The sequence below is a fragment of the Chiloscyllium plagiosum genome, unplaced genomic scaffold (assembly GCF_037043375.1).
Source record: "Chiloscyllium plagiosum isolate Xiang-an unplaced genomic scaffold, Cpla_swu_hap1 HiC_scaffold_27, whole genome shotgun sequence".
Classification (NCBI taxonomy): Eukaryota; Metazoa; Chordata; class Chondrichthyes; order Orectolobiformes; family Hemiscylliidae; genus Chiloscyllium; species Chiloscyllium plagiosum.
Window position 1 is genome coordinate 36,365,047 of NW_028270165.1, and position 16,910 is coordinate 36,381,956.

General features: G+C 45.5%; 1 long non-coding RNA gene across 3 annotated transcripts; it reads left to right on the top strand.

The window, feature by feature from the left end:
• Positions 1 to 204: 204 nt before the first annotated feature.
• LOC148143613 (uncharacterized) lies at positions 205 to 10,893 on the top strand. 3 transcript variants are annotated; one of them, XR_015751275.1, is made up of 3 exons: positions 205 to 365; positions 6,544 to 6,606; positions 9,870 to 10,893. It is a non-coding gene; the product is annotated as an uncharacterized LOC148143613 (long non-coding RNA). The 3 variants fall into 3 exon arrangements; XR_015751276.1 differs by lacking the exon at positions 205 to 365 and adding an exon at positions 2,357 to 2,450; XR_015751277.1 differs by lacking the exon at positions 205 to 365 and adding an exon at positions 3,538 to 3,956.
• The last annotated feature ends 6,017 nt before the right edge of the window (positions 10,894 to 16,910 follow it).

Genomic DNA, 16,910 nt, shown 5'->3' on the forward strand with positions numbered 1-16,910 from the left:
GGAGCAGGGAACACATTGGCCCCGCCCCCATTGTCTCCGATTGGTTGGATGCCTCGTCGAACCGCGCCCACTACACGCGGGGTGACGTCACGGTCTGGTCACCCAGTCCCTGGTGAGTTGGCGCATGTGCAGTGTAGGTCATGTAGCGAGACAAAGGCAGTGTTACTGAGTGTGGGAGAGGAATGGCGCCGGTGGCTTCAGGAACAAGAACAGGACCCGCTGGAAAAGCTGAGCAGCCCTGGCTGCATGTGTCAAGAGAATCCGAGGAAATGTTACGGGTCCAGTGATCCTCCTTCAGAACAGAAACAGGTTTCGGAAACATCCCGGAGAGGTCGCCAGGCCTGAGCGCCCGGGGAGAGGGGACAGTGAGTACCTACCTCGACACTGTCCTATCCCCCCGAGTCCAGGAACTCCCCACATACGTTCGAGACACCACCCACGCCCTCCACCTCCTCCAAGACTTCCGTTTCCCCAGCCCGCAACGCCTCATCTTCACCATGGATACCCAATCCCTCTAACCTCCATCCGCCATGACCAGGGCCTCCAAGCCCTCCGTTTCTGCCTCTCCCGACGTCCCCAACAGTACCCTTCCACCGACACTCTCATTCATCTGCCCGAACTGGTCCTCACCTTTAACAATTTCTCCTTTGAATCCTCCCACTTTCTCCAGACCAAAGAGACAGCCATGGGCACCCGTATGGGCCCCAGCTATGCCTGTCTCTTTGTTGGCTACGTAGAACAGTCCATCTTCCGTAATTAAACCGGCACCACTCCCCACCTCTTTCTCTGCTACATTCATGACTGCATTGGCGCCATCTCGTGCTCCCGCGAGGAGGTTGAGCAAACTTCACCGACACATTCCACCCTGACCTTAAATTTACCTGGACCATCTGACACCTTCCTCTCCATCTCCATTAATAACGACCGACTTGATACCAGCATTTTATAAATCCACCGACTCCCACAGCTACCTGGATTACACCTCTTCCCAATCTACCTCCTGCAAAAATGCCATCCCGTATTCCCAATTCCTTCGCATCCGCCGTATCTGCTCCCAGAAGGACCAGTTCCACCCAAGAACACACCAGATGGTCTCCTTCTTAAGATACCGCAATTTCCCTTCCCACGTGGTTAAAGATGCCCTCCAACGCATCTTGCCCACATCCCGCACCTGCGCCCTCAGACCCTGCCCCTCCAACCGTAATAAGGACAAACGCCCCTGGTACTCACCTTCCACCCTACCAACCTTCGCATAAACCAAATCATCCGCTGAATTTCCGCCACCTCCAAACAGACCCCACCACCAGGGATCTATTTCCCTCCCCATCCCTTTCCACCGTCCGCAAAGACTGTTCCCTCTGTGACTACCTGGTCAGGTCCATGCCCCCCTACAACCCACCCTCCCATACTGGCACCTTCCCCTGCCACCGCAGGAATTGCAAAACCTGTGCGCACACCTCCATCCAAGGCCCTAAAGGAGTCTTCCAGACCCATCAAAGTTTTACCTGCACATCCACCAATATCATTTATTGTATCCGTTGCTCCAGATGTGGTCTCCTGTACATTGGGGAGACTGGACGTCTCCTAGTAGAGCGCTTTAGGGAACACCTCTGGGACACCCGCACCAATCAACCACACCGCCCTGTGGCCCAACATTTCAACTCCCACTCACACTCTGCCGAGGACATGGAGGTCCTGGGCTCCTTCACCGCTGCTCCCTCACCACCAGATGCCCGGAGGAAGAACGCCTCATCTTCCGCCTTGGAACACTTCAACCCCAGGGCATCAATGTGGACTTCAACAATTTCCTCATTTCCCCTTCCTCCACCTCATCCCACTTCCAAACTTCCAGCTCAGCACTGTCCCATGACTTGTCCTATCTGCCTATCTCCTTTTCCACCTATCCACTCCACCACCCCCTCCCCCCATATCTATCACCTTCTTCCCACCCCCACTCACCTCTTGTACTCTGTTACTTTCTCCCCACCCCCACCCTTCAGGATCTCTGCCTGTATTCCTGATGAAGGGCTGTTGCCCGAAATGTCAATTTTACTGCTCCTCTGATGCTGCCTGAACTGCTGTGCTTTTCCAGCACCACTCTAATCTAGACTCTGGTTTCCAGCATCTGCAGTCATTGCTTTTACCGAGAGGAGACAGTGAGACAGGGGAGGATTGGAAACCGCGGGAGGAGGGAGACTGGGGAGTTTATAAACTCCTAGGGGAGGCCTGAGGCCGTGAATAAAAGCTCCGCAGGCCCAGTGTTTACTTTGTTTGGGGAAGGACCTCTGGGGGCAACCGGTCGCCATATTCGTGAGGGTACGACGCATGTTGTCTTGGGGCGTGGAGCGTGAGCATCCGTCTTGGTGAGGGCACCATCAACTGTCATTTCTGAGAGAGAATTCCAACTTTGTGGCAGCCTTTGTGTCAACTAGAATTTTCTCATTCTGGATGTAAGTTTGCTCGCTGAGCTGGAAGATCATTTTCAGATGTTTCATCACCATACTGGGTAACATCATCAGTGAGTCGAGTTGAGCACTGGGATTATGTCCTGCTTTCTATTTATGTATTTTGGTTTTAGGATGGTGATATCATTTCCGTTCTTTTTCTTAGAGCATGGTAGATGGGGTCCAAATCAATAAATTTCCAGTTGGAATGACATGTTCCAAGGAATTCTTGTGTGTGTTTCTGGTTGGCTTATTGGATGGTAGCTTGTCATAGGATGGATGTATGGTCCCAGTCAACACGGTGTCCTCCTTTGTCTGTATGTAAAGATACTAGTGATAGTGGATCATGTGATTTTGTGGATCATGTGTTTTTGTGGCTAGTTGATGTTCATATATCCTGGTGGCTCGTTGTATTCCTGTTTATCAGATGTTTGTTACAGTCATAGAATCCCTATGTGTGGAAATATGCCCTTCGGCCCAACAGCTCCATACCGAGCCTGTAGAGAGTATGCCAGCCAAGCCCATTCCTCTACAATTACCCCTGACTTATGTACCACTATGGGCAATTTTAGCATGGCCAATTCACTTAGTCTGCGTATCTTTGGATTGTGGGAGGAAACCGGAGCACCCGGAGGAAACAACACAGACACTGGGAGATTGTGCACACTCCACACAGACAGTCACCCCAGGATGGGATTGAACCCGGGTCCCTGGTGCTGTGAGGCAGCAGTGCTAACCACTGAGCCACTGTGCCGCCCCCTTATATTTCAACAGTCTTTCAACTTTAAACACATTCATCACAGTCTTCCCAGAGGATTAGACTGTTCTCTCTCATTAGAGATGGCTGGTGGTGGTTTATCTTGAGGATCACCACACCTCAGCCGAGGGGAAAGGCCGAGAAGGAGATCCTCACGTTTCTCCAGCTTGGGTGATACATAATGTGAAGCACCTTGGTATACTTTTGTTAAAGAGTTATCATCAGTATTAGCTGCTGCTATTGCTGTCATTTATTGGAAAGACTCATGTCAAGTGAAACAATTTCAGCAAGAAATTAGCAGCTGGCAGAGCTCCCCCACCCAATGCCAAAAAAGTGAATGTTTTTGTTGGTGAAAGAAAATTGGCAAAGAAAAAAAAGTTAAAGTATCATGTACCTTTAGAAAGAGTGGAAGGGTTGATTTTTCAAAATAAATGAAAACAACATTTATGAAATGGAGCAACAAACTAAATTAACAACGCAGGTTTCTTTTCACATAACTGCACGACTGCAAATGTCTGTATTATGGGAAAATGTTATGTACTAAAATATGTTCTTATTTTGTAAAGAGTCAGGTCCACAGGTTTAATTTTGTCAACAGTGATCAATAAGATCTTGATTGATACAGCATCTATGTGAGATACACTGGTAGTTAATATTTGATCGAGTAAGTCTCCAGTGACCACCACAAGAACAAAGTTTTTCCCTGTCTGAACTGTCAGAAAAGATGTGCTTTCTTCACAAATTTTGACTTCTTGGTGTGTTTGTATGTCTTGCAATATTTGATTTTAAACTATGTAATTTACAGTGAAAATGAATTGTTTGTGCTTTTTAATGTTGATTTTAAGGTCGCTGATAAGAAACGATATATGCATTTAGGCCGTCTAAAAATAGAATGTTTTTCATACTCAAAGTTGCTGTGCAAACAAAACACAATTTGGGAGGTGATGGTTGTTCCCTATCTCAAAGCCAATATAAATAATACCTGTGGTGTCAACACATGCAACCACTGCCTTTCACTCTTTTTTTTTGAAAATCATTGGGAATTTAACACATCACACTACTGCAGCAGAATCTGAGCACGTCACATCGGGCTTCCCATCAGGATGCTGGAACAAACCTCAACCTATTTTGGGATGTTGGGGAAAGTGCAAAATAAATCAATCACTGGTATATACCCTGTGGTTAAAGAGCGCTACAACAGTATTGTACGGACATGTCAGCTGTCTTGGTGAGACCTAACTTTACTCTGCGACACCTTGATTGGTTGTCGCTGACTGCATGTAAAACGAAACATTATGGAGTAAAGACATTTTTGCGACTGAAAATGTTTTATTTGGCCTTCAGCAGTCACACCTACAGTTTTACCATATATCTTGCTGCTTATTTTGATTTAACTTGATGATGATATGTAACCTCAGTTGCTAAACAACCCTCAGTGGAGCCTCAAGCGTTATTTGAGATCCAACACAAAAGCCAATTTCTTCCAAATACAAAATGTTGCTGACTACAAAGAAAAATCACACAAAAGCATTTATCCACACCCAGATCGATTTACCGCAAGAAATAGCAGTATTGGCCTTCTGCTCCACCATTCAGTGAGATCATGTCTGATCTGATAACCCTCAATTCCATTTTCCTGCCTTTTCCCCAAAACCCTTGATTCCCCACTGATCTTCCTTTGACACCTTCAATTTTTCAGAAGTTTAACTTATCTAGAACTTTGAAGACTGAGACACTTGGACACACAGTACCAACATCAGTCCTTGTTAATTGTCCTTGCTTCTGTGCCATAGAAAATTGTTTTCTGGATCCTTGTTTGAGTCTACAAACTGCTCAATAAGCTCAAACAACCCTCTTCTGTTCTTCTCATGAACCAATATCTCTGATAGCTCCATTTCAATGAAACTGAAAAAGCTTCCTATCACTTTTGGTTGCAGCCAATAGGGCCAATATTAAAGATGATTCTCATTTTTCTAAATACTTGAAATAGATTCAATTAATTTTAAACAAACAAGTTCTGACACATGTTCAGGTTCGTTTGAGAAGTTTAGCAGAATTGTTTTTCTCAGATGGGACAGTGAAACTTCTTTAGATTGTTTCCACTATTGGAGGTCTACCTCCAGTTCTTTTTCTTAGCACATTATAATGATCTTCTGAACTAGTTTTATTTCATTATATCCATCCCTTCAAACAAACCAATTCTTCCCATAAGTAAATTCATCCATCTCCAGCACATTCTAGGTGATATTGTTCCTTAAATTCCATTATAATGTCCTATCTCTTTCCTTAAATCTATGCCCCCTAATTGCTGAAGCCGTCCATCAAGGGGAAAAGTTTCTTCCTATCTAGACCCTAAGTGTCTTATCTGTACAAACAGGTCCTCACCCATCCTTCTCTGCTCTAAGGAAAATACCCTCAGCCGATCTAATCACTCTCATAGCTGAAACCCACCAACCTGCACCACCCTGGGTTAGTATTCCCTTCTGCACCCTTTCTAGTGCCATCACATCCTTCTAATAATGTGACGACCAGATCCAGTACTCCAGCTGTGGCCCAACGAATGTCTTGTACAGTTCCATCATGATCTCCTGGCTCTCATGTTCAATGCCTTAACTATTGAGGGCAAGTATTTCATCTGCCGCCTTAACCATTTCATCCACATGTCCTGTTGCCTTCAAGAATCTATGAACACATATGCCTTTTTCTGATCTTCAGTACATTCTAAGTTCTTGTGATTCATCATGTACTCCCTTGCCTGTTGATCCTCCTGAAATGTACCATCTCAATCTTTTCAGGATTGAACTCCATCTGTCATTGTTCTGCCCATCTGACCAACCCATCTTTATTGCCCTGTAGTCTAAAACTTTCCTCCTTGCCATATATTAGTGTGGGTTCTGAATTTCTTTTGGGCCTGATTTATTTAGGTTGCTATGTGTTTATTTTGTGGGATATTTTAAGAAGATTGGGAGGACACTTGGATCCAGTATCTGTTTATACCCAAAGAAGAAACTCAAACCAGAATTTTTTTTCTAATCCAATGTTTTCCCTGGTAACATTTTCACAATGACTTCAATTCCTGCAACACCCTTAGCTTAACTTAAACTATGTTCAAATCGAGACATTACTGAATGGAGATCATAACTTCTTGTACTATTAAATCTGTCTCCAGCAATGCTGCAAATTAGGTAACCTTGCATTATTATTTTATAACTGTGCTCAAAACCTTTTCTAAAAAGTGACCGGATGAAGATTGAAGTTGACTGAACTGCTTTCTTCATTTTAAAATATTGCCGAAAAAAGTAAATGTTCAACATATGCAATATTTTTCTTTCTCTAAAATAGGTAATGAGGTGAAAGGGAATAATGGACAAAGCAATGAAAACAGTGCTGACTCTAATTCAGCAAGTATGTTCTTTTCAATAAGTTTAATTCCATATTTACATTGATTACAGTTATGTGAGTGACACAAATAACAATACTTTAAGGCTGTTACTTAAGTTTAGAAATTCAATCACACTCTGTGTAGATGGCTTAAAATCATTATATCAAAAGCTTAAAGCGCTTGCATAAAACACAACCTCAGTTATGTTCATTATTTCCCAAAATGGGTTATCAAGTAAAAGGGAAGTATTATTGGAGATTTGATGACAGCGGGCAAAATGGCAACTCTAATTTCGCAAGTATGCAAGGTTTAAGCTTAAAATGCATGACAGGTTTATTTATCCAAGAAATAAGCACCTTTACTCTCTCTAATATTAGCTCCAATTATCAATATTTGATATGAAATTAGAAGATCTAGCTTGAGAAATCTACAACGTATTGCCACATGCTTGCCATAAATACGACAGGAACACAGTAAAAGTAGTGAAAATTAAGTCAGATGTTTGTGGTTACAGATCCATAAGATACAGAAGCAGAATCAGTCCATTCGACTTGTTGAGTCTGCTCCACCATTCGATCATGGCCAATGTTTCTCAACCCCATTCTCCTGCATCCTCCTTGATTTCCTTACTAATCAAGAGCCGACCTTTATCTGTTTTAAAAGCACTCAGTTACTTTCCTCATTTCAGTGGCAATGAGTTCCACAGAGTCAGCTCTTTCTGACTGAAAAAAATCTTCCTTATCTCATCCCAGCATTTCTTGCCACCGATAACTATGGGGGCAGAATCCATGTCTATACTTCCTTGCATGGTAATTTGTAAATAACATTTGTTTTTTCAGGTTCATTAGCTGCTGCTTAAGTGTGTTGGTAGATTTGTGGGCTACCATGATGCGGAGAGGTTTGAGTTGTCTGGACATCATTTCACAGATGTCTTTGATGTAAGGTAATGTGGCTAGGGTTTCTGCGCATGTGTCTGCTTGTTTGAGTTTGTTGTTGAGAAATCAGCGGACAGGGTTTATTAGGTACCGTTCTTCTTGAATATGTTGTATAAATATTTATCTTCTGCTCTTCGTAGTTCCTGGGTGGTGCAGTGTGTAGTGGCTCGTTGAAATAGTGTTCTATGCAGATTCGTTTGGGATGATTTGCTTCTGCATTAGGTACTTGAGTCTGTGTATGTTGTTTTCCTGTAGACGTTAGTCTGAAGTTCCCTATTGACTGTTCGCTCTACTGACATCTAGGAATGGCACTTTGTTGTTGTTCTCCTCTTTTGTGAATTTTATGCCAGTAAGGATATTGTTGATGGTGTTGTAGGTTTCTTCTAATTTGTTTCATTTTCTGATGACAAAGGTGTCATCACTGTGGCGGACCCAAAATTTGGGTTGGAGCACTGGGAGGGCTGTTTGTTCGAGTCTCTGCATTATTGCTTCTGCTAGGAACCTTGATATTGGTGGTCTCATGGGTGTTCTATTGATTTGTTTGGAGGTCTTGTTATTGAATGTGAAGTGGGTAATAAGATACGGGTCCACAAGCTTGACAATGTTATCTTTGCTGATGAAGTTGGTGCTGTTTGGTGTTTGTGTCTTTGATGGTTCTTGTAGTGTAGTCAGTGTTTCTTTGGCCACGTTGATGTTAATGGATGTGAACGGGGCTGTTATGTCAAAGGACAGCATAATTTCATCCTGTTCTATCTTGGTGTCTTTGGTGTTCAGGAATTCTTGGGTAGAGTGAATGGAGTGGCATGAATCTTCGACTTGGTGTTTTAGTCTTCACTGGAGGTCTTTGACTAGTCTGTATATTGGTGGTGTTCCGGGTAGTGAGACTATGGGCCTGAGGCGGGCGGGGGGCTCCTAGTTTGAAGAGGAGGAGAACAACAACAAAGTGCCATTTCCTGGATGTCACAGTAGAGCGAACAGTCAATGGGGAACTTCACACTAGCGTCTACAAGAAACAATACACACGGACCAAATACCTAACTACAGAAGCAATCATCCCAACGCCCACAAACGAAGCTGCATCAGGAGATTATTTCAACGAGCCACCACACATTGCAGCACAGAGGAACTGCGAAGAGCAGAAGAGAAATATGTATACGTACTCAAGAACGGATACCCAATAAACCCAGTCCACCGATTTCTCATTGATGCTTCCAAGCTAACCCTCAAATTTGGTTTGTCCCTGCATTCTTTCCTGGCTGTCTTTTGTGGGTTTTGAAAACTTTCCCAATCCTCTGACTGAGGATAAGAGTTGGGAAGTTGTGTTGTGGCTGTACAATATTCCACTTTTAGAATATTGTGTGCAATTCTGGTCTCGCTCCTATCAGAATGATGTTGTGAAACTTGAAAGGGTTCAGAACACATTTAAAAGGATGTTGCCAGGGTTTGAGCTGAATGGGCTGGGCTGTTTTTCCTCGTGCATCAGAGGCTGAGGGGTGACTGAGAGTCAATAATAAAATCATGAGAGGCATGGATAGGATAAATAGACAAGGACATTTCCCTGGGTGAGAGAGTCCAGAACTAGAGGGTAAAAGGTTTAGGGTGGAGGAGGGCAAGATTGAAAAGGGTCCTAAGGAGTAACCTTTTCATGCAGAGGGTGGTGTGTGTAAGGAATGAGCTGCCAGAGGAAGTGGTGGATGTTGATACAGCTATGACATTTAAAAGGCATCTGGGTAGGTATATGAATAGGAAAGATTAGGAGGGATATGGGCCAAGTGCTGGTAAATGGGACTAGATTAGGCTAGGATATCTGGTTGGCCCGAAGGGGCTGTTTCTGTGCTGTAGATCTGACTCTGGCTTGCCACTAACATTTGCCATGTCTGTATGTTTAGTTTCTCTCGGGTTGTCTGTGTCAATGCCTTAATGTCACATTCCACCCACCACATACCACCACCACCACAGGGACGATAACCAATTCATGTCTTTTTTTTTATCAAGAAGCTGTATATGCAGATTCATCCTGAATTTACACTTGTTTTGCTTCCCAAAATCAGACTTGCTCACTCTCAGCAATATCCCAATATCCTGAAGATAATAATTTTCACGTGGTGTTATCCAAAATTCGAAGGTGTCAGTCCTGACGTTTTTGCTTTTTCTGTCCCTGTAAGATCCTGAATCAGCAACTTCAGGAGAATTAATTTGAGGGAGTGAGAATAGAGGAAGAGAGAGTGAGTGGGATGCTTTCAATTTTGTGGAACAGCAAAAGAAAAAAATGTTCTGCAGAAAGTGGAGTAGCTTGTTCTGAATTTCTACCCTGGACTGACCGTGATGACTGTTGTAATCTCTTTTTCCAGAGTATTTGAAGATGTGAAGACTGAAGTTTAAAAATCAACAGATGAAGGGCCTATGCCTGAATCGTCGATTCTCCTGCTGTTTGGATGCTGCCTGACCTGCTGTGCTGTTCCAGCACCGCACTTTTCAACTCCTCTCCAGCGTCTACAGTCCCCACTTTCACATCAATGTCTGACAGTCACTCAATCCATCGGGACCTCAACGATTTTGAACTATGATTCTGTGAGAAGGAGCAAAACATTTTGGTTCCTGTTTCAGTCCATTTTCAGCATTAGTGGGACTGGATGAGAGTCTCTACTGTTACAGCGCACTGTGTGTAAAGCCTGAAACAGTTATCCAGCCAGGAAAAAGGAATTTACTGTGGGCAGGGGCTGTAGCTGCGGCCATGGTGAAACCAGAGGAATCCCACACCGTGGAGAAACCATGGAAGTGTTGCGACTGCGGGAGAGGCTTCCATGCCCCATCTGTCCTGGAGATTCATCGGCGAAGTCACACTGGGGAAAGGCCATTCTCCTGCCCCGAGTGCGGGAAAGGCTTTACTTGCTCCTCCCACCTGCTGGACCACCGCCGAGTCCACATTGGGGAGAAGCCATTCTCCTGCCCTGAGTGTGGGAAGGGCTTCACCTACTCCTCCCACCTGCTGGCCCACCAGCGCGTCCACGCTGGGGAGAGGCCCTTCCCTTGCTCTGAATGTGGGAAGGCCTTCAGCAAATCCTCGGACCTGCTGAAGCACCAACGGGTCCACAGAGGGGAGAGGCCATTCAGCTGCCCTGAATGCGGGAAGGCCTTCAGTGATTTCTCTACCCTGCTGAGGCACCAGTGGGTCCACACGGGGAAAAGACCGTACTCGTGCCCTGAGTGCAGGAAGGGCTTCACCCGCTCTTCTGCTCTGCTGACCCATCTGCGGGTCCACACGGGTGAGAAGCCCTTTAGCTGCCCAGAGTGCAGGATGGCCTTCAGCAGGTCTTCCCACCTGCTGAGGCACCAGCGGGTCTACACTGGGGAGAGGCCCTTAGAACATAGAACATAGAACAATACAGCACAGAACAGGCCCTTCGGCCCACGATGTTGTGCCGAACTTCTAACCTAGATTAAGTACCCATCCATGTACCTATCCAAATGCCGCTTAAAGGTCGCCAATGATTCCGACTCTACCACTCCCACGGGCAGCGCATTCCATGCCCCCACCACTCTCTGGGTAAAGAACCCACCCCTGACATCTCCCCTATACCTTCCACCCTTCACCTTAAATTTATGTCCCCTTGTAACACTCTGTTGTACCCGGGGAAAAAGTTTCTGACTGTCTACTCTATCTATTCCTCTGATCATCTTATAAACCTCTATCAAGTCACCCCTCATCCTTCGCCGTTCCAACGAGAAAAGGCCGAGAACTCTCAACCTATCCTCGTACGACTTCCTCTCCATTCCAGGCAACATCCTGGTAAATCTTCTCTGCACCCTCTCCAAAGCTTCCACATCTTTCCTAAAGTGGGGCGACCAGAACTGCACACAGTACTCCAACTGTGGCCTAACCAAGGTCCTGTACAGCTGCAACATCACTTCACGACTCTTGAATTCAATCCCTCTGCTAATGAACGATAATACTCCATAGGCCTTCTTACAAACTCTATCCACCTGAGTGGCAACCTTCAAAGATCTATGTACATAGACCCCAAGATCCCTCTGTTCCTCCACCTGACTAAGAACCCTACCATTAACCCTGTATTCCGCATTCTTATTTGTTCTTCCAAAATGGACAACCTCACACTTGGCAGGGTTGAACTCCATCTGCCACTCCTCAGCCCAGCTCTGCATCATATCTAAGTCCCTCTGCAGCCGACAACAGCCCTCCTCACTGTCCACAACTCCACCTATCTTCGTATCATCTGCAAATTTACTGACCCACCCTTCGACTCCCTCATCTAAGTCATTAATAAAAATTACAAACAGCAGAGGACCCAGAACTGATCCCTGCGAAACTCCACTTGTAACTGGGCTCCAGGCTGAATATTTACCATCTACCACCACTCTCTGCCTTCGACCGGTTAGCCAGTTTTCTATCCAATTGGCCAAATTTCCCTCTATCCCATGCCTCCGCATAAGCCTACCATGGGGAACCTTATCAAATGCCTTACTAAAATCCATGTACACTACATCCACTGCTCTTCCCTCATCCACATGCTTGGTCACCTCTTCGAAGAATTCAATAAGACTTGTAAGGCAAGACCTACCCTTCACAAATCCGTGCTGGCTGTCCCTTCTCCTGCCTCCAGTGCGGAAAGTGCTTTACCCAGCCCTCCAACCTGCTGACCCACCAGCGGATCCACACCTGCGAGAGACCGTTCTCCTGCCCCGAGTGCGGGAAGGGTTTTGCTGTTTCCTCTCACCTCGTGGCCCACCGGCGGGTCCACACAGGGGAGAGGCCATTCAGTTGTCCCGAGTGCGGGAAGGCCTTCAGCAATTCCTCTGCCCTGCTTTGGCACCAGCGCGTCCACACTGGAGAGAAGCCGTTCTCCTGCCCCGAGTGCGGGAAGGGCTTTACCCGCTCCTCCACACTGCTGACCCACCGGCGGGTCCACACGGGGGAGAGGCCATTCAGCTGCCCCGAGTGCAGGAAGGCCTTCAGTGATTCCTCTGCCCTGCTGAAGCACCAGCGAGTCCACACCGGGGAGAGGCCCTTCAGCTGCCCTGAGTGCGGGAAGAGGTTTACATTTTCCCGCAACTTGCGGAAGCACCAGCGGGGGCACCAGCGCTCACAACAATCAGATTCCACCGCTGACATTGCCATGAGTCCCGCCCAGGACTAATTCTCCTGACAGTGGGTGCAGTGGGAGAGTTGGTGCACTGTATTTGTTTTCCATTGGACTGCAACCTCACGGCTCAGGGGTGGCATTGTGACTCAGTGATTAGCACTGCCTCATGGCACCAAGAACCAAGGATCAATTCCACCCTTGGGGCGACTGTCTGTGTGGAGTTTGTGGAGGGGAGGAGAATGGATGAGATAAGAAACCGCTGCCTTTCTTGAGACAAGTCTCCCGGAGAGAAGTTGCTGACTGACTGTCTGATCTGTTGATCCTCACAGTGCCCCATTGCCCTCAGTTAATTGGAGGAGGTCCACACGGATGTACCGAAGCCCCTCTTTAGACAGTGGAAGGAAACCTGTGCAGACAGGGAAAACATGCAAACTCCACACCACAGGCTGGAATTGAACCTGGGTCCCTTATGCTGTGAGGTAGCAATGTTAAGCAGTGTGCCACCCCAATATGTTATAAAACTGGAATAAACCTACTAAGTTGGAAATGTGTCCATACCAAGAACTTACTGTAAATGTTTGGAAGCAAACGTCCACCGGAATTGTCTTTGGGATGGTTCCAAAACTAACTTCGTTAATGATTGAAATTACTTTGACCTCTGGAACTGTCTGCCAGAGAGTGTGTTGGAGTCAGATTCAATTATGGATCATTAAACTGAAAAGGAAAGCAATTGCAGTGTTCAGTGAAGAATAGTACAAGGTACTGTAGTGGGCGGCACGGTGGCACAGTGGTTAGCACAGTGGAGATCCGGGTTCAATTCCCGCCTCAGGTGACTGACTGTGTGGAGTTTGCACGTTCTCCCCGTGTCTGCATGGGTTTCCTCCGGGTGCTCCGGTTTCCTCCCACAGTCCAAAGATGTGCAGGTCAGGTGAATTGGCCATACTAAATTGCCCGTAGTGTTAGGTAAGGGGTAGATGTAGGGATATGGGTGGGTTGCGCTTCGGCGGGGCGGTGTGGACTTGTTGGGCCGAAGGGCCTGTTTCCACACTGTAAGTAATCTAATCTAATATGAGTTTCCTGATTGGGGCTGTTCACTTGCTCCTGTTACCATTTCAGGTTGCTAACTTTTCGTTAGCATCCTGCACATGTTGGGATTTTTTCTCCTTTCTATATCTCCTTGAGTGACTCAGTGACAAATCTAGTTTATGAATTGTTCCTATGATATCTCATGAGAGGGTTTATGATATTCACAGTGTGTCCAAGTGACGAAAAACAAACTGTTCATCTTAAATATTTGATTTTAAACAATGGAAATAAAATTAATGTTTGGAAAACACAACTTGCTGTGTAGTAAGATAATCAGAAATAGGAATAGGAGTAAGTAATTGACCGTTGAGATGCTCTGTCTTTCATTTATCTAAATTCTCTTTCCTACACTTGTTTTTTCATGACTTCATCTGCTGAAGTGACTACACTCCAAAAGCTTGTGATTTCAACATAAGAGCATAAGAACTAGGAGCAAGAGTCAGCCTTCCGGCCCTTCGCGTCTGCTCCACCACTCAATAAGATCATGACTAATCTTTTCGTGGACTATGCTGCACTTATCTGCGTTTTCACCATATCCTTAATTCTTTTATTTTTCAAAAACGTATCTACTGATTCTAGTGATTGCTGAAGTAATGTCAAATACTTCCCTGGGCAAGGAATTCCATAGATTAACAACCCGCTGGGTGAAGAAGTTTCTTCTCAGTTCAGTTTTAAACCTGCTTCCTCTAATCTTGAGGCCATGCGCTCTTATCCTAGTCTCACCTACCAATGCAACATCCTACTTTTATTTCTTTCATAATTTAATATATTTCTGTAAGATCCCCTCCAAACAAACCTGCTGGACTATAACCTGGTGTCATGTGACTTATGACTAAAAAATTTATTACGCATCCTCATAGCTGTGGGATTTCAGGGCTCGAAGATAGGGACACTACCACTGCGCCATAAAAAAACCCTCTGCAGCAAATAGGCCTTCTTCTATTGAATGAATGGGCAGTGGTTCCTTCTCAACATGGGATACAAATATTATACCCTCAGAGCCCATTACACTAAATTGAGCCCTCTTCGGTTGAATGAATGGATGCGGAGGTGCCAGAGTTGAATTGGTTGATAACGTTAAAAATCACATCTTCCCCCTGAATATGTGACATTACCGCTATTGCCGCAGAGCCCGTTGCAGTAAATTGGGTCATCTGCTGTTGAATGAATGAACGGGAATGAAAAGGGCGGATACACTGATGTGGTTGTGAAATTCCCAACCAATCCCAAAGCTTGTGGTCGGTACCGACTAATCGGAGAGAGAGATTACAGAAGGTTGGACCAACACGACACGGAATGCCAGCTGCCATTGGTCAGGTGGAGTAAGGTGCGCTCTGATTGGAGGGGACGCGGATGACGAGCGTCACTGAAGGAGGAGACGGTAAAAAGAAGAAAAACAAAGATGGCGGCGCGAGGCTGCGGTTTTCTCATCGACTCAGCGGGCGGTTTCTGACAGAGGGAGGGGCAGACAGGCATCGTTTACCTCAGAAAATACCTTTAAAATACATTTCAAATTAAAGTTGGACCTTTTCAAACAAAAGTTGTGAAAAAAAGGAGACAGTCCCCGGTGGGGTTTATTGTTTATTTGTGTATAATTCCCGGGGCCCGGGAAGGGGGAGGTGACGGTTACCGGGTGAACGAGAAAACAAATTAAAAATGTCGGCGGTGGAGGAGAGAGAGCCGGCGCTCGCGGCTTCTTCGGCGGCGGCCGGAGCCCAGGAGCTCAACAACCCCTCGGAGCTGGAGGAAGGTCCGAGCTCCAAGAAGCGGGGGGTCCGGCTGGAGGCTGGATTTGCTCAAGGCTTGTATCTATTAAATTATTTAAATGGTACCTACTGTATGGGGGTATGGTTTACATTAAAACCGGAGGGTCATGTCAGTGTTTGTTTATATTGAGCAGTTGTAGTTGGTAAAATACACTCCCTGGAGGAGCACCTTCTATGATGCTGCATTTCTTGCCTTCTGCCCTTCCCCCATTTGTTATCTCCCATTTGATTTTACATTTTATTTGGTCAAATTTAATTTCATATTAATGAGACTTGGTATTCACTGTGTGTTATTAATTTGTTTGTTGGATTATTGTAAGAAAAAATTAATGGTGTCATGTCATTTCTGATGTCAGAGTTTGACATTGAATGTGCAGATGTGAATATCAGTCAGTTGTGAAAATAAATCAAGAACTTGTGGTTCTGACAAAAAAAGCAGTTCACTGATATTCATTGCATTGTCTCATTTGAGTCTGACCAACAAACCATTTCATGTAGTCACCCAATTTAATTAAAATTTTCTTTGACTTAATTGAAGAAAATAACCCTGGCAGGCTAAGATTTGTACAATTTGTTTATAAGATTTATTTATACATCCCTTGCTCTCGATGTGGTCTCTGCCATATTGGGAGACTGGACACCAACTTGCAGAACATTTCAGGGAACAGCCCTGGGACACCTAAACTAAACGACCCCACTGCCTTGTTTCTGAACGCTTTAACTTCCCCTCCCAATCTGTCAAAGACACGCAAGTACTCTGCTGCCTCCCTCTTCCAGCTCTAGCTACCTGACACTTGTAGGAAGAACACCTCGTCTTCTGCCTTGGGACCCACTAACTACATGGGATCAATGTAAATTTCACCAGTTTCTTTATTCCTCCCCCCCCCCCCCGTCCATACCACACACCTTGTTCCAGATCCAGAGTTGAAAAATGTGGCGCTGGAAAAATGCCTAGAGGCCATGCCTCTAGGAATTCCCTGGCTGTTCTCTGGCATGGCACTCATCCACAGATTCTCTCAACAAACACATTGACCTGGACCCAATATACCGGCCACTGCAGCAGACAGTTGGAACTGACAACCGGCAGTGGCAGAGACAAACCACTATGATTGCTGGAGGAAACATCACAGGAGCGCTTCACAAGAGGATCCCTAGCACTGAGGATGTCACCTGGACAGGGAATGAAACGTCTGCAACAAAAATTCCCAGCTCGGCGAACAGAACCACAACAATGAGCACCCGAGCTACAAATCTTCTCACAAACTTTGAATTGAGCATTGAAGTTGGGACATCCTGTTGCAACTGTCACACATGCCACACAACACAAGGCGTGGTCCTTCTCTGACTTACCATCCCTTTGAATATCAGGGGGAAGACACCCCCTTCAATTGTAACATTTAGGAAAGATGCCTTATTTCAACAAAAATGTGCTGTGCTC